The sequence below is a fragment of the Paramisgurnus dabryanus genome, chromosome 18 (assembly GCF_030506205.2).
Source record: "Paramisgurnus dabryanus chromosome 18, PD_genome_1.1, whole genome shotgun sequence".
In the NCBI taxonomy this organism is placed as follows: domain Eukaryota; kingdom Metazoa; phylum Chordata; class Actinopteri; order Cypriniformes; family Cobitidae; genus Paramisgurnus; species Paramisgurnus dabryanus.
The window spans coordinates 28777588-28797852 of record NC_133354.1 but is presented as its reverse complement, the minus strand read 5'-3'; the positions used below and the strand labels follow the sequence as shown (position 1 = coordinate 28797852).

At 44.0% G+C, this 20265-nt stretch overlaps 33 non-coding genes across 33 annotated transcripts; all 33 read right to left on the bottom strand.

Moving 5' to 3' along the window:
- Positions 1 to 575: 575 nt before the first annotated feature.
- On the bottom strand, positions 576 to 649 carry trnat-ugu (transfer RNA threonine (anticodon UGU)). Its single transcript has one exon. It is a non-coding gene; the product is annotated as a tRNA-Thr (tRNA).
- A 232-nt stretch (positions 650 to 881) lies between these two features.
- On the bottom strand, positions 882 to 955 carry trnat-agu (transfer RNA threonine (anticodon AGU)). The gene has a single exon. It is a non-coding gene; the product is annotated as a tRNA-Thr (tRNA).
- A 101-nt stretch (positions 956 to 1056) lies between these two features.
- Positions 1057 to 1146, bottom strand: trnar-ucu (transfer RNA arginine (anticodon UCU)). Its single transcript is given in 2 exon segments — positions 1057 to 1092; positions 1110 to 1146. It is a non-coding gene; the product is annotated as a tRNA-Arg (tRNA).
- A 1259-nt stretch (positions 1147 to 2405) lies between these two features.
- trnat-agu (transfer RNA threonine (anticodon AGU)) lies at positions 2406 to 2479 on the bottom strand. The gene has a single exon. It is a non-coding gene; the product is annotated as a tRNA-Thr (tRNA).
- A 101-nt stretch (positions 2480 to 2580) lies between these two features.
- Positions 2581 to 2670, bottom strand: trnar-ucu (transfer RNA arginine (anticodon UCU)). Its single transcript is given in 2 exon segments — positions 2581 to 2616; positions 2634 to 2670. It is a non-coding gene; the product is annotated as a tRNA-Arg (tRNA).
- A 1259-nt stretch (positions 2671 to 3929) lies between these two features.
- On the bottom strand, positions 3930 to 4002 carry trnat-ugu (transfer RNA threonine (anticodon UGU)). The gene has a single exon. It is a non-coding gene; the product is annotated as a tRNA-Thr (tRNA).
- A 232-nt stretch (positions 4003 to 4234) lies between these two features.
- Positions 4235 to 4308, bottom strand: trnat-agu (transfer RNA threonine (anticodon AGU)). Its single transcript has one exon. It is a non-coding gene; the product is annotated as a tRNA-Thr (tRNA).
- Positions 4309 to 4409: 101 nt separating this feature from the next.
- trnar-ucu (transfer RNA arginine (anticodon UCU)) lies at positions 4410 to 4499 on the bottom strand. Its single transcript is given in 2 exon segments — positions 4410 to 4445; positions 4463 to 4499. It is a non-coding gene; the product is annotated as a tRNA-Arg (tRNA).
- Positions 4500 to 5759: 1260 nt separating this feature from the next.
- trnat-ugu (transfer RNA threonine (anticodon UGU)) lies at positions 5760 to 5833 on the bottom strand. The gene has a single exon. It is a non-coding gene; the product is annotated as a tRNA-Thr (tRNA).
- A 232-nt stretch (positions 5834 to 6065) lies between these two features.
- trnat-agu (transfer RNA threonine (anticodon AGU)) lies at positions 6066 to 6139 on the bottom strand. The gene has a single exon. It is a non-coding gene; the product is annotated as a tRNA-Thr (tRNA).
- Positions 6140 to 6240: 101 nt separating this feature from the next.
- Positions 6241 to 6330, bottom strand: trnar-ucu (transfer RNA arginine (anticodon UCU)). The gene is given in 2 exon segments: positions 6241 to 6276; positions 6294 to 6330. It is a non-coding gene; the product is annotated as a tRNA-Arg (tRNA).
- Positions 6331 to 7590: 1260 nt separating this feature from the next.
- Positions 7591 to 7664, bottom strand: trnat-ugu (transfer RNA threonine (anticodon UGU)). The gene has a single exon. It is a non-coding gene; the product is annotated as a tRNA-Thr (tRNA).
- Positions 7665 to 7894: 230 nt separating this feature from the next.
- trnat-agu (transfer RNA threonine (anticodon AGU)) lies at positions 7895 to 7968 on the bottom strand. The gene has a single exon. It is a non-coding gene; the product is annotated as a tRNA-Thr (tRNA).
- Positions 7969 to 8069: 101 nt separating this feature from the next.
- On the bottom strand, positions 8070 to 8159 carry trnar-ucu (transfer RNA arginine (anticodon UCU)). Its single transcript is given in 2 exon segments — positions 8070 to 8105; positions 8123 to 8159. It is a non-coding gene; the product is annotated as a tRNA-Arg (tRNA).
- Positions 8160 to 9418: 1259 nt separating this feature from the next.
- Positions 9419 to 9491, bottom strand: trnat-ugu (transfer RNA threonine (anticodon UGU)). The gene has a single exon. It is a non-coding gene; the product is annotated as a tRNA-Thr (tRNA).
- Positions 9492 to 9723: 232 nt separating this feature from the next.
- Positions 9724 to 9797, bottom strand: trnat-agu (transfer RNA threonine (anticodon AGU)). The gene has a single exon. It is a non-coding gene; the product is annotated as a tRNA-Thr (tRNA).
- A 101-nt stretch (positions 9798 to 9898) lies between these two features.
- On the bottom strand, positions 9899 to 9988 carry trnar-ucu (transfer RNA arginine (anticodon UCU)). Its single transcript is given in 2 exon segments — positions 9899 to 9934; positions 9952 to 9988. It is a non-coding gene; the product is annotated as a tRNA-Arg (tRNA).
- Positions 9989 to 11247: 1259 nt separating this feature from the next.
- Positions 11248 to 11321, bottom strand: trnat-ugu (transfer RNA threonine (anticodon UGU)). The gene has a single exon. It is a non-coding gene; the product is annotated as a tRNA-Thr (tRNA).
- A 230-nt stretch (positions 11322 to 11551) lies between these two features.
- trnat-agu (transfer RNA threonine (anticodon AGU)) lies at positions 11552 to 11625 on the bottom strand. The gene has a single exon. It is a non-coding gene; the product is annotated as a tRNA-Thr (tRNA).
- A 101-nt stretch (positions 11626 to 11726) lies between these two features.
- Positions 11727 to 11816, bottom strand: trnar-ucu (transfer RNA arginine (anticodon UCU)). Its single transcript is given in 2 exon segments — positions 11727 to 11762; positions 11780 to 11816. It is a non-coding gene; the product is annotated as a tRNA-Arg (tRNA).
- Positions 11817 to 13075: 1259 nt separating this feature from the next.
- trnat-ugu (transfer RNA threonine (anticodon UGU)) lies at positions 13076 to 13148 on the bottom strand. Its single transcript has one exon. It is a non-coding gene; the product is annotated as a tRNA-Thr (tRNA).
- A 232-nt stretch (positions 13149 to 13380) lies between these two features.
- Positions 13381 to 13454, bottom strand: trnat-agu (transfer RNA threonine (anticodon AGU)). The gene has a single exon. It is a non-coding gene; the product is annotated as a tRNA-Thr (tRNA).
- Positions 13455 to 13555: 101 nt separating this feature from the next.
- Positions 13556 to 13645, bottom strand: trnar-ucu (transfer RNA arginine (anticodon UCU)). Its single transcript is given in 2 exon segments — positions 13556 to 13591; positions 13609 to 13645. It is a non-coding gene; the product is annotated as a tRNA-Arg (tRNA).
- Positions 13646 to 14905: 1260 nt separating this feature from the next.
- On the bottom strand, positions 14906 to 14979 carry trnat-ugu (transfer RNA threonine (anticodon UGU)). Its single transcript has one exon. It is a non-coding gene; the product is annotated as a tRNA-Thr (tRNA).
- A 232-nt stretch (positions 14980 to 15211) lies between these two features.
- Positions 15212 to 15285, bottom strand: trnat-agu (transfer RNA threonine (anticodon AGU)). The gene has a single exon. It is a non-coding gene; the product is annotated as a tRNA-Thr (tRNA).
- Positions 15286 to 15386: 101 nt separating this feature from the next.
- Positions 15387 to 15476, bottom strand: trnar-ucu (transfer RNA arginine (anticodon UCU)). The gene is given in 2 exon segments: positions 15387 to 15422; positions 15440 to 15476. It is a non-coding gene; the product is annotated as a tRNA-Arg (tRNA).
- Positions 15477 to 16387: 911 nt separating this feature from the next.
- On the bottom strand, positions 16388 to 16461 carry trnat-ugu (transfer RNA threonine (anticodon UGU)). The gene has a single exon. It is a non-coding gene; the product is annotated as a tRNA-Thr (tRNA).
- A 232-nt stretch (positions 16462 to 16693) lies between these two features.
- trnat-agu (transfer RNA threonine (anticodon AGU)) lies at positions 16694 to 16767 on the bottom strand. Its single transcript has one exon. It is a non-coding gene; the product is annotated as a tRNA-Thr (tRNA).
- Positions 16768 to 16868: 101 nt separating this feature from the next.
- On the bottom strand, positions 16869 to 16958 carry trnar-ucu (transfer RNA arginine (anticodon UCU)). Its single transcript is given in 2 exon segments — positions 16869 to 16904; positions 16922 to 16958. It is a non-coding gene; the product is annotated as a tRNA-Arg (tRNA).
- A 1259-nt stretch (positions 16959 to 18217) lies between these two features.
- On the bottom strand, positions 18218 to 18291 carry trnat-ugu (transfer RNA threonine (anticodon UGU)). Its single transcript has one exon. It is a non-coding gene; the product is annotated as a tRNA-Thr (tRNA).
- Positions 18292 to 18521: 230 nt separating this feature from the next.
- On the bottom strand, positions 18522 to 18595 carry trnat-agu (transfer RNA threonine (anticodon AGU)). Its single transcript has one exon. It is a non-coding gene; the product is annotated as a tRNA-Thr (tRNA).
- Positions 18596 to 18696: 101 nt separating this feature from the next.
- trnar-ucu (transfer RNA arginine (anticodon UCU)) lies at positions 18697 to 18786 on the bottom strand. Its single transcript is given in 2 exon segments — positions 18697 to 18732; positions 18750 to 18786. It is a non-coding gene; the product is annotated as a tRNA-Arg (tRNA).
- Positions 18787 to 20045: 1259 nt separating this feature from the next.
- Positions 20046 to 20118, bottom strand: trnat-ugu (transfer RNA threonine (anticodon UGU)). Its single transcript has one exon. It is a non-coding gene; the product is annotated as a tRNA-Thr (tRNA).
- Between the last annotated feature and the right edge of the window lie 147 nt (positions 20119 to 20265).

The window sequence follows — 20265 nt, the reverse complement described above, 5'->3', positions numbered from 1 at the left end:
AAACGCTGGGATTCGAACAATTCGTTTACAAGACATCGTCTTTAGAACAGCAATGCCAGGGCATCCTAAAATTGCACGGCTTTCTTTTCATTTAGACAGGTAAAAGAAAGTTTAATCTCCTTGACGCCATTCTGCCTTTCATGAAGGCCAAAGACCACAACCACTGATAAAAGGCACCACTGCGATTTTGATCACGTAATCTCCCACTTACAAGACAGGTGCTTTGGCCATGGACACCCTTGAGAACAAAGCCAGGCAAAAGACATGGCGTCCTGACAGGAAATTAAGTCCTATAAGTGAAGGCTTTAGGGTAAAGGTTGTTCATAAATCAGATTGGTCCGTTTTCCAAAAATATCTGAAAGTTATGACAGCTTTCATAACAACCATGAATTATAGGGAGGTTGAATTTCATCTGATAAACAGAAACAAAGAAAGCCCTTAGCAGGCTACAGACTGAAGGCACCGCTGGGATTTTAAAATCTGTTTTGAGGGAGGATGAGTCACAGTATGAAGAGATACAACAATGTGACAAGAAAGCCACTGAGTGGGGGCCGAGGACCGCAAACATCGTAAGAAGGCACCACTGGGATTCGAACCCAGGATCTCCTGTTTACAAGACAGGCGATTTGACCGGCTAAGCCATGGCGCCCTACCGGAAATTTCTTCCAGAGTTAAGTCCTATCGGTGAAGGTTTTATGCTCGAGGGCGTCCATGAATTGGATTATATTGGTCCGTTAGGGAGAAAACTAGAAAGTTTTGCCCAAAGTACAGGCCTTTCGCTGAAAACAGACCGCTGTCGTGACAACTCTGAATTATCAGGATGTACCATATCTCAACTGAGAAACAGCCAAAGAAACAGACCTTAGTTGGCCACATGATAAAGGCTCCGCTGGGATTCGAACCCAGGATCTCCTGTTTACTAGACAGGCGCTTTAACCAACTAAGCCACGGCGCCACCCTCCATCTGCCGATTGTGGAAGGGTGAGTCACAGTATGAACAGGAACAACAATGTAAGATGAAATGCATTGAGCAGGGTCTTCGGAGCTAAAACCCTGCGACTTTGGTGGGACTCGAACCCACAACCTTTGAATCACATCAACTCATAATCTAGAAGTCCAATGCGCTATCCATTGCGCCACAGAGCCTACATGCAAAAGCACTGATGTTTTGCACACAATTCTGGATGAAGACAGATTTAAATTATTATTAGCTTTTGTATTTTTCAGCCCAAGAGTTACAATTACTATTTTTACCTTCTGCTCTTTCCATATGCCAATGAGCACAATTGTCAAATGGAAGGCATTTTTGGGATACGAATTCAGGATCTCCAGATGAAAGGACAGGAACTTTCACCAGCCAATGGTGTGCAACCTTACGTCACATGTCTTCAGATCTTTTGAAAACAGGAACAAGACTGTCATATTTTCTTTTTATACCTCCTGCCTTTCATGTGGAACGGAGAAACAGCAACTAAAAGGATGGAATCACTTGGAATTGAACAATCTGTTTACAAGACATGATCACTGAACAGCTATGCCAGGACATCCTTAAACTCCATGGCTATATTTTAATTAAACCAAGTACAAGAAAGTCAAACCTCCTTGTGGACCTCTTTTCTCCAAATTAAACCGGAGAACAGCCGTTGAAAGGAAGGCATGGCTTGAAATTCAACAGTCTGTTGACAAGACAGGCCCTTTGACCGGCTGATGCTGTGCACCCTAACGTCACATGGCTTCAGGTCTATTGAAAACGGGAACATTTCAGTCGTATTTTCTGCCCGGACCTCCTGCCTTTCATGTAGATGGGAGAGCAGAGACTGACAAAGGAAGGAAACGCTGGGATTCGAACAATTAGTTTACAAGACATGGTCTTTGGACAGCAATGCCAGGGCATCCTAAAATTGCACGGCTTTCTTTTCATTTAGACAGGTAAAAGAAAGTTTAATCTCCTTGACGCCATTCTGCCTTTCATGAAGGCCAAAGACCACAACCACTGATAAAAGGCACCACTGCGATTTTGATCACGTAATCTCCCACTTACAAGACAGGTGCTTTGGCCATGGACACCCTTGAGATCAAAGCCAGGCAAAAGACATGGCGTCCTGACAGGAAATTAAGCCCTATTAGTGAAGGCTTTAGGGTAAAGGTTGTTCATAAATCAGATTGGTCCGTTTTCCAAAAATATCTGGAAGTTATGACAGCTTTCATAACAACCATGAATTATAAGGAGGTTGTATTTCATCTGATAAACAGAAACAAAGAAAGCCCTTAGCAGGCTACAGACTGAAGGCACCGCTGGGATTTTAAAATCTGTTTTGAGGGAGGATGAGTCACAGTATGAAGAGATACAACAATGTGACAAGAAAGCCACTGAGTGGGGGCCGAGGACCGCAAACATGGTAAGAAGGCACCACTGGGATTCGAACCCAGGATCTCCTGTTTACTAGACAGGTGCTTTAACCAAGTAAGCCACGGCGCCACCCTCCACCTGCCGATTGTGGAAGGGTGAGTCACAGTATGAACAGGAACAACAATGTAAGATGAAATGCATTGAGCAGGGTCTTCGGAGCTAAAACCCTGCGACTCTGGTGGGACTCGAACCCACAACCTTTGAATCACATCAACTCATAATCTAGAAGTCCAATGCGCTATCCATTGCGCCACAGAGCCTACATGCAAAAGCACTGATGTTTTGCACACAATTCTGGATGAAGACAGATTTAAATTATTATTAGCTTTTGTATTTTTCAGCCCAAGAGTTACAATTACTATTTTTACCTTCTGCTCTTTCCATATGCCAATGAGCACAATTGTCAAATGGAAGGCATTTTTGGGATACGAATTCAGGATCTCCAGATGAAAGGACAGGAACTTTCACCAGCCAATGGTGTGCAACCTTACGTCACATGTCTTGAGATCTTTTGAAAACAGGAACAAGACTGTCATATTTTCTTTTTGGACCTCCTGCCTTTCGTGTGGAACGGAGAAACAGCAACTAAAAGGATGGAATCACTTGGAATTGAACAATCTGTTTACAAGACATGATCACTGAACAGCTATGCCAGGACATCCTTAAACTCCATGGCTATATTTTAATTAAACCAAGTACAAGAAAGTCAAACCTCCTTGTGGACCTCTTTTCTCCAAATTAAACCGGAGAACAGCCGTTGAAAGGAAGGCATGGCTTGAAATTCAACAGTCTGTTGACAAGACAGGCCCTTTGACCGGCTGATGCTGTGCACCCTAACGTCACATGGCTTCAGGTCTATTGAAAACGGGAACATTTCAGTCGTATTTTCTGCCCGGACCTCCTGCCTTTCATGTAGATGGGAAAGCAGGGACTGACAAAGGAAGGAAACGCTGGGATTCGAACAATTCGTTTACAAGACATGGTCTTTGGACAGCAATGCCAGGGCATCCTAAAATTGCACGGCTTTCTTTTCATTTAGACAGGTAAAAGAAAGTTTAATCTCCTTGACGCCATTCTGCCTTTCATGAAGGCCAAAGACCACAACCACTGATAAAAGGCACCACTGCGATTTTGATCACGTAATCTCCCACTTACAAGACAGGTGCTTTGGCCATGGACACCCTTGAGAACAAAGCCAGGCAAAAGACATGGCGTCCTGACAGGAAATTAAGCCCTATTAGTGAAGGCTTTAGGGTAAAGGTTGTTCATAAATCAGATTGGTCCGTTTTCCAAAAATATCTGGAAGTTATGACAGCTTTCATAACAACCATGAATTATAAGGAGGTTGTATTTCATCTGATAAACAGAAACAAAGAAAGCCCTTAGCAGGCTACAGACTGAAGGCACCGCTGGGATTTTAAAATCTGTTTTGAGGGAGGATGAGTCACAGTATGAAGAGATACAACAATGTGACAAGAAAGCCACTGAGTGGGGGCCGAGGACCGCAAACATGGTAAGAAGGCACCACTGGGATTAAACCCAGGATCTCCTGTTTACAAGACAGGCGCTTTGACCGGCTAAGCCATGGCGCCCTACCGGGAATCTCTTCCAGAGTTAAGTCCTATCAGTGAAGGTTTTATGCTCGAGGGCGTCCATGAATTGGATTATATTGGTCCGTTAGGGAGAAAACTAGAAAGTTTTGCCCAAAGTACAGGCCTTTCGCTGAAAACAGACCGCTGTCGTGACAACTCTGAATTATCAGGATGTACCATATCTCAACTGAGAAACAGCCAAAGAAACAGACCTTAGTTGGCCACATGATAAAGGCTCCGCTGGGATTCGAACCCAGGATCTCCTGTTTACTAGACAGGCGCTTTAACCAACTAAGCCACGGCGCCACCCTCCAGCTGCCGATTGTGGAAGGGTGAGTCACAGTATGAACAGAAACAACAATGTAAGATGAAATGCATTGAGCAGGGTCTTCGGAGCTAAAACCCTGCGACTCTGGTGGGACTCGAACCCACAACCTTTGAATCACATCAACTCATAATCTAGAAGTCCAATGCGCTATCCATTGCGCCACAGAGCCTACATGCAAAAGCACTGATGTTTTGCACACAATTCTGGATGAAGACAGATTTAAATTATTATTAGCTTTTGTATTTTTCAGCCCAAGAGATACAATTACTATTTTCACCTTCTGCTCTTTCCATATGCCAGTGAGCACAATTGTCAAATGGAAGGCATTTTTGGGATACGAATTCAGGATCTCCAGATGAAAGGACAGGAACTTTCACCAGCCAATGGTGTGCAACCTTACGTCACATGTCTTCAGATCTTTTGAAAACAGGAACAAGACTGTCATATTTTCTTTTTGGACCTCCTGCCTTTCATGTGGAACGGAGAAACAGCAACTAAAAGGATGGAATCACTTGGAATTGAACAATCTGTTTACAAGACATGATCACTGAACAGCTATGCCAGGACATCCTTAAACTCCATGGCTATATTTTAATTAAACCAAGTACAAGAAAGTCAAACCTCCTTGTGGACCTCTTTTCTCCAAATTAAACCGGAGAACAGCCGTTGAAAGGAAGGCATGGCTTGAAATTCAACAGTCTGTTGACAAGACAGGCCCTTTGACCGGCTGATGCTGTGCACCCTAACGTCACATGGCTTCAGGTCTATTGAAAACGGGAACATTTCAGTCGTATTTTCTGCCCGGACCTCCTGCCTTTCATGTAGATGGGAAAGCAGGGACTGACAAAGGAAGGAAACGCTGGGATTCGAACAATTCGTTTACAAGACATCGTCTTTAGAACAGCAATGCCAGGGCATCCTAAAATTGCACGGCTTTCTTTTCATTTAGACAGGTAAAAGAAAGTTTAATCTCCTTGACGCCATTCTGCCTTTCATGAAGGCCAAAGACCACAACCACTGATAAAAGGCACCACTGCGATTTTGATCACGTAATCTCCCACTTACAAGACAGGTGCTTTGGCCATGGACACCCTTGAGAACAAAGCCAGGCAAAAGACATGGCGTCCTGACAGGAAATTAAGTCCTATAAGTGAAGGCTTTAGGGTAAAGGTTGTTCATAAATCAGATTGGTCCGTTTTCCAAAAATATCTGAAAGTTATGACAGCTTTCATAACAACCATGAATTATAGGGAGGTTGAAATTCATCTGATAAACAGAAACAAAGAAAGCCCTTAGCAGGCTACAGACTGAAGGCACCGCTGGGATTTTAAAATCTGTTTTGAGGGAGGATGAGTCACAGTATGAAGAGATACAACAATGTGACAAGAAAGCCACTGAGTGGGGGCCGAGGACCGCAAACATCGTAAGAAGGCACCACTGGGATTCGAACCCAGGATCTCCTGTTTACAAGACAGGCGATTTGACCGGCTAAGCCATGGCGCCCTACCGGGAATTTCTTCCAGAGTTAAGTCCTATCGGTGAAGGTTTTATGCTCGAGGGCGTCCATGAATTGGATTATATTGGTCCGTTAGGGAGAAAACTAGAAAGTTTTGCCCAAAGTACAGGCCTTTCGCTGAAAACAGACCGCTGTCGTGACAACTCTGAATTATCAGGATGTACCATATCTCAACTGAGAAACAGCCAAAGAAACAGACCTTAGTTGGCCACATGATAAAGGCTCCGCTGGGATTCGAACCCAGGATCTCCTGTTTACTAGACAGGCACTTTAACCAACTAAGCCACGGCGCCACCCTCCAGCTGCTGATTGTGGAAGGGTGAGTCACAGTATGAACAGGAACAACAATGTAAGATGAAATGCATTGAGCAGGGTCTTCGGAGCTAAAACCCTGCGACTCTGGTGGGACTCAAACCCACAACCTTTGAATCACATCAACTCATAATCTAGAAGTCCAATGCGCTATCCATTGCGCCACAGAGCCTACATGCAAAAGCACTGATGTTTTGCACACAATTCTGGATGAAGACAGATTTAAATTATTATTAGCTTTTGTATTTTTCAGCCCAAGAGTTACAATTACTATTTTTACCTTCTGCTCTTTCCATATGCCAATGAGCACAATTGTCAAATGGAAGGCATTTTTGGGATACGAATTCAGGATCTCCAGATGAAAGGACAGGAACTTTCACCAGCCAATGGTGTGCAACCTTACGTCACATGTCTTCAGATCTTTTGAAAACAGGAACAAGACTGTCATATTTTCTTTTTGGACCTCCTGCCTTTCGTGTGGAACGGAGAAACAGCAACTAAAAGGATGGAATCACTTGGAATTGAACAATCTGTTTACAAGACATGGTCTTTGGACAGCTATGCCAGGACATCCTTAAACTCCATGGCTATATTTTAATTAAACCAAGTACAAGAAAGTCAAACCTCCTTGTGGACCTCTTTTCTCCAAATTAAACCGGAGAACAGCCGTTGAAAGGAAGGCATGGCTTGAAATTCAACAGTCTGTTGACAAGACAGGCCCTTTGACCGGCTGATGCTGTGCACCCTAACGTCACATGGCTTCAGGTCTATTGAAAACAGGGAACATTTCAGTCGTATTTTCTGCCCGGACCTCCTGCCTTTCATGTAGATGGGAGAGCAGAGACTGACAAAGGAAGGAAACGCTGGGATTCGAACAATTAGTTTACAAGACATGGTCTTTGGACAGCAATGCCAGGGCATCCTAAAATTGCACGGCTTTCTTTTCATTTAGACAGGTAAAAGAAAGTTTAATCTCCTTGACGCCATTCTGCCTTTCATGAAGGCCAAAGACCACAACCACTGATAAAAGGCACCACTGCGATTTTGATCACGTAATCTCCCACTTACAAGACAGGTGCTTTGGCCATGGACACCCTTGAGATCAAAGCCAGGCAAAAGACATGGCGTCCTGACAGGAAATTAAGCCCTATTAGTGAAGGCTTTAGGGTAAAGGTTGTTCATAAATCAGATTGGTCCGTTTTCCAAAAATATCTGGAAGTTATGACAGCTTTCATAACAACCATGAATTATAAGGAGGTTGTATTTCATCTGATAAACAGAAACAAAGAAAGCCCTTAGCAGGCTACAGACTGAAGGCACCGCTGGGATTTTAAAATCTGTTTTGAGGGAGGATGAGTCACAGTATGAAGAGATACAACAATGTGACAAGAAAGCCACTGAGTGGGGGCCGAGGACCGCAAACATGGTAAGAAGGCACCACTGGGATTCGAACCCAGGATCTCCTGTTTACAAGACAGGCGCTTTGACCGGCTAAGCCATGGCGCCCTACCAGGAATCTCTTCCAGAGTTGAGCTATCAGTGAAGGTTTTATGCTCGAGGGCGTCCATGAATTGGACTATATTGGTCCGTTAGGGAGAAAACTAGAAAGTTTTGCCCAAAGTACAGGCCTTTCGCTGAAAACAGACCGCTGTCGTGACAACTCTGAATTATCAGGATGTACCATATCTCAACTGAGAAACAGCCAAAGAAACGGACTTTAGTTGGCCACATGATAAAGGCTCCGCTGGGATTCGAACCCAGGATCTCCTGTTTACTAGACAGGTGCTTTAACCAACTAAGCCACGGCGCCACCCTCCACCTGCCGATTGTGGAAGGGTGAGTCACAGTATGAACAGGAACAACAATGTAAGATGAAATGCATTGAGCAGGGTCTTCGGAGCTAAATCCCTGCGACTCTGGTGGGACTCGAACCCACAAGCTTTGAATCACATCAACTCATAATCTAGAAGTCCAATGCGCTATCCATTGCGCCACAGAGCCTACATGCAAAAGCACTGATGTTTTGCACACAATTCTGGATGAAGACAGATTTAAATTATTATTAGCTTTTGTATTTTTCAGCCCAAGAGTTACAATTACTATTTTTACCTTCTGCTCTTTCCATATGCCAATGAGCACAATTGTCAAATGGAAGGCATTTTTGGGATACGAATTCAGGATCTCCAGATGAAAGGACAGGAACTTTCACCAGCCAATGGTGTGCAACCTTACGTCACATGTCTTGAGATCTTTTGAAAACAGGAACAAGACTGTCATATTTTCTTTTTGGACCTCCTGCCTTTCGTGTGGAACGGAGAAACAGCAACTAAAAGGATGGAATCACTTGGAATTGAACAATCTGTTTACAAGACATGATCACTGAACAGCTATGCCAGGACATCCTTAAACTCCATGGCTATATTTTAATTAAACCAAGTACAAGAAAGTCAAACCTCCTTGTGGACCTCTTTTCTCCAAATTAAACCGGAGAACAGCCGTTGAAAGGAAGGCATGGCTTGAAATTCAACAGTCTGTTGACAAGACAGGCCCTTTGACCGGCTGATGCTGTGCACCCTAACGTCACATGGCTTCAGGTCTATTGAAAACGGGAACATTTCAGTCGTATTTTCTGCCCGGACCTCCTGCCTTTCATGTAGATGGGAAAGCAGGGACTGACAAAGGAAGGAAACGCTGGGATTCGAACAATTCGTTTACAAGACATGGTCTTTGGACAGCAATGCCAGGGCATCCTAAAATTGCACGGCTTTCTTTTCATTTAGACAGGTAAAAGAAAGTTTAATCTCCTTGACGCCATTCTGCCTTTCATGAAGGCCAAAGACCACAACCACTGATAAAAGGCACCACTGCGATTTTGATCACGTAATCTCCCACTTACAAGACAGGTGCTTTGGCCATGGACACCCTTGAGAACAAAGCCAGGCAAAAGACATGGCGTCCTGACAGGAAATTAAGCCCTATTAGTGAAGGCTTTAGGGTAAAGGTTGTTCATAAATCAGATTGGTCCGTTTTCCAAAAATATCTGGAAGTTATGACAGCTTTCATAACAACCATGAATTATAAGGAGGTTGTATTTCATCTGATAAACAGAAACAAAGAAAGCCCTTAGCAGGCTACAGACTGAAGGCACTGCTGGGATTTTAAAATCTGTTTTGAGGGAGGATGAGTCACAGTATGAAGAGATACAACAATGTGACAAGAAAGCCACTGAGTGGGGGCCGAGGACCGCAAACATGGTAAGAAGGCACCACTGGGATTAAACCCAGGATCTCCTGTTTACAAGACAGGCGCTTTGACCGGCTAAGCCATGGCGCCCTACCGGGAATCTCTTCCAGAGTTAAGTCCTATCAGTGAAGGTTTTATGCTCGAGGGCGTCCATGACATGGATTATATTGGTCCGTTAGGGAGAAAACTAGAAAGTTTTGCCCAAAGTACAGGCCTTTCGCTGAAAACAGACCGCTGTCGTGACAACTCTGAATTATCAGGATGTACCATATCTCAACTGAGAAACAGCCAAAGAAACAGACCTTAGTTGGCCACATGATAAAGGCTCCGCTGGGATTCGAACCCAGGATCTCCTGTTTACTAGACAGGCGCTTTAACCAACTAAGCCACGGCGCCACCCTCCAGCTGCCGATTGTGGAAGGGTGAGTCACAGTATGAACAGGAACAACAATGTAAGATGAAATGCATTGAGCAGGGTCTTCGGAGCTAAAACCCTGCGACTCTGGTGGGACTCGAACCCACAACCTTTGAATCACATCAACTCATAATCTAGAAGTCCAATGCGCTATCCATTGCGCCACAGAGCCTACATGCAAAAGCACTGATGTTTTGCACACAATTCTGGATGAAGACAGATTTAAATTATTATTAGCTTTTGTATTTTTCAGCCCAAGAGATACAATTACTATTTTCACCTTCTGCTCTTTCCATATGCCAGTGAGCACAATTGTCAAATGGAAGGCATTTTTGGGATACGAATTCAGGATCTCCAGATGAAAGGACAGGAACTTTCACCAGCCAATGGTGTGCAACCTTACGTCACATGTCTTCAGATCTTTTGAATACAGGAACAAGACTGTCATATTTTCTTTTTATACCTCCTGCCTTTCATGTGGAACGGAGAAACAGCAACTAAAAGGATGGAATCACTTGGAATTGAACAATCTGTTTACAAGACATGATCACTGAACAGCTATGCCAGGACATCCTTAAACTCCATGGCTATATTTTAATTAAACCAAGTACAAGAAAGTCAAACCTCCTTGTGGACCTCTTTTCTCCAAATTAAACCGGAGAACAGCCGTTGAAAGGAAGGCATGGCTTGAAATTCAACAGTCTGTTGACAAGACAGGCCCTTTGACCGGCTGATGCTGTGCACCCTAACGTCACATGGCTTCAGGTCTATTGAAAACGGGAACATTTCAGTCGTATTTTCTGCCCGGACCTCCTGCCTTTCATGTAGATGGGAGAGCAGAGACTGACAAAGGAAGGAAACGCTGGGATTCGAACAATTAGTTTACAAGACATGGTCTTTGGACAGCAATGCCAGGGCATCCTAAAATTGCACGGCTTTCTTTTCATTTAGACAGGTAAAAGAAAGTTTAATCTCCTTGACGCCATTCTGCCTTTCATGAAGGCCAAAGACCACAACCACTGATAAAAGGCACCACTGCGATTTTGATCACGTAATCTCCCACTTACAAGACAGGTGCTTTGGCCATGGACACCCTTGAGATCAAAGCCAGGCAAAAGACATGGCGTCCTGACAGGAAATTAAGCCCTATTAGTGAAGGCTTTAGGGTAAAGGTTGTTCATAAATCAGATTGGTCCGTTTTCCAAAAATATCTGGAAGTTATGACAGCTTTCATAACAACCATGAATTATAAGGAGGTTGTATTTCATCTGATAAACAGAAACAAAGAAAGCCCTTAGCAGGCTACAGACTGAAGGCACCGCTGGGATTTTAAAATCTGTTTTGAGGGAGGATGAGTCACAGTATGAAGAGATACAACAATGTGACAAGAAAGCCACTGAGTGGGGGCCGAGGACCGCAAACATGGTAAGAAGGCACCACTGGGATTCGAACCCAGGATCTCCTGTTTACAAGACAGGCGCTTTGACCGGCTAAGCCATGGCGCCCTACCAGGAATCTCTTCCAGAGTTGAGCTATCAGTGAAGGTTTTATGCTCGAGGGCGTCCATGAATTGGACTATATTGGTCCGTTAGGGAGAAAACTAGAAAGTTTTGCCCAAAGTACAGGCCTTTCGCTGAAAACAGACCCCTGTCGTGACAACTCTGAATTATTAGGATGTACCATATCTCAACTGAGAAACAGCCAAAGAAACGGACTTTAGTTGGCCACATGATAAAGGCTCCGCTGGGATTCGAACCCAGGATCTCCTGTTTACTAGACAGGTGCTTTAACCAACTAAGCCACGGCGCCACCCTCCACCTGCCGATTGTGGAAGGGTGAGTCACAGTATGAACAGGAACAACAATGTAAGATGAAATGCATTGAGCAGGGTCTTCGGAGCTAAAACCCTGCGACTCTGGTGGGACTCGAACCCACAACCTTTGAATCACATCAACTCATAATCTAGAAGTCCAATGCGCTATCCATTGCGCCACAGAGCCTACATGCAAAAGCACTGATGTTTTGCACACAATTCTGGATGAAGACAGATTTAAATTATTATTAGCTTTTGTATTTTTCAGCCCAAGAGTTACAATTACTATTTTTACCTTCTGCTCTTTCCATATGCCAATGAGCACAATTGTCAAATGGAAGGCATTTTTGGGATACGAATTCAGGATCTCCAGATGAAAGGACAGGAACTTTCACCAGCCAATGGTGTGCAACCTTACGTCACATGTCTTGAGATCTTTTGAAAACAGGAACAAGACTGTCATATTTTCTTTTTGGACCTCCTGCCTTTCGTGTGGAACGGAGAAACAGCAACTAAAAGGATGGAATCACTTGGAATTGAACAATCTGTTTACAAGACATGATCACTGAACAGCTATGCCAGGACATCCTTAAACTCCATGGCTATATTTTAATTAAACCAAGTACAAGAAAGTCAAACCTCCTTGTGGACCTCTTTTCTCCAAATTAAACCGGAGAACAGCCGTTGAAAGGAAGGCATGGCTTGAAATTCAACAGTCTGTTGACAAGACAGGCCCTTTGACCGGCTGATGCTGTGCACCCTAACGTCACATGGCTTCAGGTCTATTGAAAACGGGAACATTTCAGTCGTATTTTCTGCCCGGACCTCCTGCCTTTCATGTAGATGGGAAAGCAGGGACTGACAAAGGAAGGAAACGCTGGGATTCGAACAATTCGTTTACAAGACATGGTCTTTGGACAGCAATGCCAGGGCATCCTAAAATTGCACGGCTTTCTTTTCATTTAGACAGGTAAAAGAAAGTTTAATCTCCTTGACGCCATTCTGCCTTTCATGAAGGCCAAAGACCACAACCACTGATAAAAGGCACCACTGCGATTTTGATCACGTAATCTCCCACTTACAAGACAGGTGCTTTGGCCATGGACACCCTTGAGAACAAAGCCAGGCAAAAGACATGGCGTCCTGACAGGAAATTAAGCCCTATTAGTGAAGGCTTTAGGGTAAAGGTTGTTCATAAATCAGATTGGTCCGTTTTCCAAAAATATCTGGAAGTTATGACAGCTTTCATAACAACCATGAATTATAAGGAGGTTGTATTTCATCTGATAAACAGAAACAAAGAAAGCCCTTAGCAGGCTACAGACTGAAGGCACCGCTGGGATTTTAAAATCTGTTTTGAGGGAGGATGAGTCACAGTATGAAGAGATACAACAATGTGACAAGAAAGCCACTGAGTGGGGGCCGAGGACCGCAAACATGGTAAGAAGGCACCACTGGGATTAAACCCAGGATCTCCTGTTTACAAGACAGGCGCTTTGACCGGCTAAGCCATGGCGCCCTACCGGGAATCTCTTCCAGAGTTAAGTCCTATCAGTGAAGGTTTTATGCTCGAGGGCGTCCATGAATTGGATTATATTGGTCCGTTAGGGAGAAAACTAGAAAGTTTTGCCCAAAGTACAGGCCTTTCGCTGAAAACAGACCGCTGTCGTGACAACTCTGAATTATCAGGATGTACCATATCTCAACTGAGAAACAGCCAAAGAAACAGACCTTAGTTGGCCACATGATAAAGGCTCCGCTGGGATTCGAACCCAGGATCTCCTGTTTACTAGACAGGCGCTTTAACCAACTAAGCCACGGCGCCACCCTCCAGCTGCCGATTGTGGAAGGGTCAGTCACAGTATGAACAGGAACAACAATGTAAGATGAAATGCATTGAGCAGGGTCTTCGGAGCTAAAACCCTGCGACTCTGGTGGGACTCGAACCCACAACCTTTGAATCACATCAACTCATAATCTAGAAGTCCAATGCGCTATCCATTGCGCCACAGAGCCTACATGCAAAAGCACTGATGTTTTGCACACAATTCTGGATGAAGACAGATTTAAATTATTATTAGCTTTTGTATTTTTCAGCCCAAGAGATACAATTACTATTTTCACCTTCTGCTCTTTCCATATGCCAGTGAGCACAATTGTCAAATGGAAGGCATTTTTGGGATACGAATTCAGGATCTCCAGATGAAAGGACAGGAACTTTCACCAGCCAATGGTGTGCAACCTTACGTCACATGTCTTCAGATCTTTTGAAAACAGGAACAAGACTGTCATATTTTCTTTTTGGACCTCCTGCCTTTCATGTGGAACGGAGAAACAGCAACTAAAAGGATGGAATCACTTGGAATTGAACAATCTGTTTACAAGACATGATCACTGAACAGCTATGCCAGGACATCCTTAAACTCCATGGCTATATTTTAATTAAACCAAGTACAAGAAAGTCAAACCTCCTTGTGGACCTCTTTTCTCCAAATTAAACCGGAGAACAGCCGTTGAAAGGAAGGCATGGCTTGAAATTCAACAGTCTGTTGACAAGACAGGCCCTTTGACCGGCTGATGCTGTGCACCCTAACGTCACATGGCTTCAGGTCTATTGAAAACGGGAACATTTCAGTCGTATTTTCTGCCCGGACCTCCTGCCTTTCATGTAGATGGGAAAGCAGGGACTGACAAAGGAAGGAAACGCTGGGATTCGAACAATTCGTTTACAAGACATCGTCTTTAGAACAGCAATGCCAGGGCATCCTAAAATTGCACGGCTTTCTTTTCATTTAGACAGGTAAAAGAAAGTTTAATCTCCTTGACGCCATTCTGCCTTTCATGAAGGCCAAAGACCACAACCACTGATAAAAGGCACCACTGCGATTTTGATCACGTAATCTCCCACTTACAAGACAGGTGCTTTGGCCATGGACACCCTTGAGAACAAAGCCAGGCAAAAGACATGGCGTCCTGACAGGAAATTAAGTCCTATAAGTGAAGGCTTTAGGGTAAAGGTTGTTCATAAATCAGATTGGTCCGTTTTCCAAAAATATCTGAAAGTTATGACAGCTTTCATAACAACCATGAATTATAGGGAGGTTGAATTTCATCTGATAAACAGAAACAAACAAAGCCCTTAGCAGGCTACAGACTGAAGGCACCGCTGGGATTTTAAAATCTGTTTTGAGGGAGGATGAGTCACAGTATGAAGAGATACAACAATGTGACAAGAAAGCCACTGAGTGGGGGCCGAGGACCGCAAACATCGTAAGAAGGCACCACTGGGATTCGAACCCAGGATCTCCTGTTTACAAGGCAGGCGATTTGACCGGCTAAGCCATGGCGCCCTACCGGGAATTTCTTCCAGAGTTAAGTCCTATCGGTGAAGGTTTTATGCTCGAGGGCGTCCATGAATTGGATTATATTGGTCCGTTAGGGAGAAAACTAGAAAGTTTTGCCCAAAGTACAGGCCTTTCGCTGAAAACAGACCGCTGTCGTGACAACTCTGAATTATCAGGATGTACCATATCTCAACTGAGAAACAGCCAAAGAAACAGACCTTAGTTGGCCACATGATAAAGGCTCCGCTGGGATTCGAACCCAGGATCTCCTGTTTACTAGACAGGCACTTTAACCAACTAAGCCACGGCGCCACCCTCCAGCTGCTGATTGTGGAAGGGTGAGTCACAGTATGAACAGGAACAACAATGTAAGATGAAATGCATTGAGCAGGGTCTTCGGAGCTAAAACCCTGCGACTCTGGTGGGACTCAAACCCACAACCTTTGAATCACATCAACTCATAATCTAGAAGTCCAATGCGCTATCCATTGCGCCACAGAGCCTACATACAAAAGCACTGATGTTTTGCACACAATTCTGGATGAAGACAGATTTAAATTATTATTAGCTTTTGTATTTTTCAGCCCAAGAGTTACAATTACTATTTTTACCTTCTGCTCTTTCCATATGCCAATGAGCACAATTGTCAAATGGAAGGCATTTTTGGGATACGAATTCAGGATCTCCAGATGAAAGGACAGGAACTTTCACCAGCCAATGGTGTGCAACCTTACGTCACATGTCTTCAGATCTTTTGAAAACAGGAACAAGACTGTCATATTTTCTTTTTGGACCTCCTGCCTTTCGTGTGGAACGGAGAAACAGCAACTAAAAGGATGGAATCACTTGGAATTGAACAATCTGTTTACAAGACATGGTCTTTGGACAGCAATGCCAGGGCATCCTAAAATTGCACGGCTTTCTTTTCATTTAGACAGGTAAAAGAAAGTTTAATCTCCTTGACGCCATTCTGCCTTTCATGAAGGCCAAAGACCACAACCACTGATAAAAGGCACCACTGCGATTTTGATCACGTAATCTCCCACTTACAAGACAGGTGCTTTGGCCATGGACACCCTTGAGAACAAAGCCAGGCAAAAGACATGGCGTCCTGACAGGAAATTAAGCCCTATTAGTGAAGGCTTTAGGGTAAAGGTTGTTCATAAATCAGATTGGTCCGTTTTCCAAAAATATCTGGAAGTTATGACAGCTTTCATAACAACCATGAATTATAAGGAGGTTGTATTTCATCTGATAAACAGAAACAAAGAAAGCCCTTAGCAGGCTACAGACTGAAGGCACCGCTGGGATTTTAAAATCTGTTTTGAGGGAGGATGAGTCACAGTATGAAGAGATACAACAATGTGACAAGAAAGCCACTGAGTGGGGGCCGAGGACCGCAAACATGGTAAGAAGGCACCACTGGGATTCGAACCCAGGATCTCCTGTTTACAAGACAGGCGCTTTGACCGGCTAAGCCATGGCGCCCTACCGGGAATCTCTTCCAGAGTTAAGTCCTATCAGTGAAGGTTTTATGCTCGAGGGCGTCCATGAATTGGATTATATTGGTCCGTTAGGGAGAAAACTAGAAAGTTTTGCCCAAAGTACAGGCCTTTCGCTGAAAACAGACCGCTGTCGTGACAACTCTGAATTATCAGGATGTACCATATCTCAACTGAGAAACAGCCAAAGAAACAGACCTTAGTTGGCCACATGATAAAGGCTCCGCTGGGATTCGAACCCAGGATCTCCTGTTTACTAGACAGGCGCTTTAACCAACTAAGCCACGGCGCCACCCTCCATCTGCCGATTGTGGAAGGGTGAGTCACAGTATGAACAGGAACAACAATGTAAGATGAAATGCATTGAGCAGGGTCTTCGGAGCTAAAACCCTACGACTCTGGTGGGACTCGAACCCACAACCTTTGAATCACATCAACTCATAATCTAGAAGTCCAATGCGCTATCCATTGCGCCACAGAGCCTACATGCAAAAGCACTGATGTTTTGCACACAATTCTGGATGAAGACAGATTTAAATTATTATTAGCTTTTGTATTTTTCAGCCCAAGAGTTACAATTACTATTTTTACCTTCTGCTCTTTCCATATGCCAATGAGCACAATTGTCAAATGGAAGGCATTTTTGGGATACGAATTCAGGATCTCCAGATGAAAGGACAGGAACTTTCACCAGCCAATGGTGTGCAACCTTACGTCACATGTCTTCAGATCTTTTGAAAACAGGAACAAGACTGTCATATTTTCTTTTTATACCTCCTGCCTTTCATGTGGAACGGAGAAACAGCAACTAAAAGGATGGAATCACTTGGAATTGAACAATCTGTTTACAAGACATGATCACTGAACAGCTATGCCAGGACATCCTTAAACTCCATGGCAATATTTTAATTAAACCAAGTACAAGAAAGTCAAACCTCCTTGTGGACCTTTTTTCTCCAAATTAAACCGGAGAACAGCCGTTGAAAGGAAGGCATGGCTTGAAATTCAACAGTCTGTTGACAAGACAGGCCCTTTGACCGGCTGATGCTGTGCACCCTAACGTCACATGGCTTCAGGTCTATTGAAAACGGGAACATTTCAGTCGTATTTTCTGCCCGGACCTCCTGCCTTTCATGTAGATGGGAGAGCAGAGACTGACAAAGGAAGGAAACGCTGGGATTCGAACAATTAGTTTACAAGACATGGTCTTTGGACAGCAATGCCAGGGCATCCTAAAATTGCACGGCTTTCTTTTCATTTAGACAGGTAAAAGAAAGTTTAATCTCCTTGACGCCATTCTGCCTTTCATGAAGGCCAAAGACCACAACCACTGATAAAAGGCACCACTGCGATTTTGATCACGTAATCTCCCACTTACAAGACAGGTGCTTTGGCCATGGACACCCTTGAGATCAAAGCCAGGCAAAAGACATGGCGTCCTGACAGGAAATTAAGCCCTATTAGTGAAGGCTTTAGGGTAAAGGTTGTTCATAAATCAGATTGGTCCGTTTTCCAAAAATATCTGGAAGTTATGACAGCTTTCATAACAACCATGAATTATAAGGAGGTTGTATTTCATCTGATAAACAGAAACAAAGAAAGCCCTTAGCAGGCTACAGACTGAAGGCACCGCTGGGATTTTAAAATCTGTTTTGAGGGAGGATGAGTCACAGTATGAAGAGATACAACAATGTGACAAGAAAGCCACTGAGTGGGGGCCGAGGACCGCAAACATGGTAAGAAGGCACCACTGGGATTCGAACCCAGGATCTCCTGTTTACAAGACAGGCGCTTTGACCGGCTAAGCCATGGCACCCTACCAGGAATCTCTTCCAGAGTTGAGCTATCAGTGAAGGTTTTATGCTCGAGGGCGTCCATGAATTGGACTATATTGGTCCGTTAGGGAGAAAACTAGAAAGTTTTGCCCAAAGTACAGGCCTTTCGCTGAAAACAGACCGCTGTCGTGACAACTCTGAATTATCAGGATGTACCATATCTCAACTGAGAAACAGCCAAAGAAACGGACTTTAGTTGGCCACATGATAAAGGCTCCGCTGGGATTCGAACCCAGGATCTCCTGTTTACTAGACAGGTGCTTTAACCAACTAAGCCACGGCGCCACCCTCCACCTGCCGATTGTGGAAGGGTGAGTCACAGTATGAACAGGAACAACAATGTAAGATGAAATGCATTGAGCAGGGTCTTCGGAGCTAAAACCCTGCGACTCTGGTGGGACTCGAACCCACAACCTTTGAATCACATCAACTCATAATCTAGAAGTCCAATGCGCTATCCATTGCGCCACAGAGCCTACATGCAAAAGCACTGATGTTTTGCACACAATTCTGGATGAAGACAGATTTAAATTATTATTAGCTTTTGTATTTTTCAGCCCAAGAGTTACAATTACTATTTTTACCTTCTGCTCTTTCCATATGCCAATGAGCACAATTGTCAAATGGAAGGCATTTTTGGGATACGAATTCAGGATCTCCAGATGAAAGGACAGGAACTTTCACCAGCCAATGGTGTGCAACCTTACGTCACATGTCTTGAGATCTTTTGAAAACAGGAACAAGACTGTCATATTTTCTTTTTGGACCTCCTGCCTTTCGTGTGGAACGGAGAAACAGCAACTAAAAGGATGGAATCACTTGGAATTGAACAATCTGTTTACAAGACATGATCACTGAACAGCTATGCCAGGACATCCTTAAACTCCATGGCTATATTTTAATTAAACCAAGTACAAGAAAGTCAAACCTCCTTGTGGACCTCTTTTCTCCAAATTAAACCGGAGAACAGCCGTTGAAAGGAAGGCATGGCTTGAAATTCAACAGTCTGTTGACAAGACAGGCCCTTTGACCGGCTGATGCTGTGCACCCTAACGTCACATGGCTTCAGGTCTATTGAAAACGGGAACATTTCAGTCGTATTTTCTGCCCGGACCTCCTGCCTTTCATGTAGATGGGAAAGCAGGGACTGACAAAGGAAGGAAACGCTGGGATTCGAACAATTCGTTTACAAGACATGGTCTTTGGACAGCAATGCCAGGGCATCCTAAAATTGCACGGCTTTCTTTTCATTTAGACAGGTAAAAGAAAGTTTAATCTCCTTGACGCCATTCTGCCTTTCATGAAGGCCAAAGACCACAACCACTGATAAAAGGCACCACTGCGATTTTGATCACGTAATCTCCCACTTACAAGACAGGTGCTTTGGCCATGGACACCCTTGAGAACAAAGCCAGGCAAAAGACATGGCGTCCTGACAGGAAATTAAGCCCTATTAGTGAAGGCTTTAGGGTAAAGGTTGTTCATAAATCAGATTGGTCCGTTTTCCAAAAATATCTGGAAGTTATGACAGCTTTCATAACAACCATGAATTATAAGGAGGTTGTATTTCATCTGATAAACAGAAACAAAGAAAGCCCTTAGCAGGCTACAGACTGAAGGCACCGCTGGGATTTTAAAATCTGTTTTGAGGGAGGATGAGTCACAGTATGAAGAGATACAACAATGTGACAAGAAAGCCACTGAGTGGGGGCCGAGGACCGCAAACATGGTAAGAAGGCACCACTGGGATTAAACCCAGGATCTCCTGTTTACAAGACAGGCGCTTTGACCGGCTAAGCCATGGCGCCCTACCGGGAATCTCTTCCAGAGTTAAGTCCTATCAGTGAAGGTTTTATGCTCGAGGGCGTCCATGAATTGGATTATATTGGTCCGTTAGGGAGAAAACTAGAAAGTTTTGCCCAAAGTACAGGCCTTTCGCTGAAAACAGACCGCTG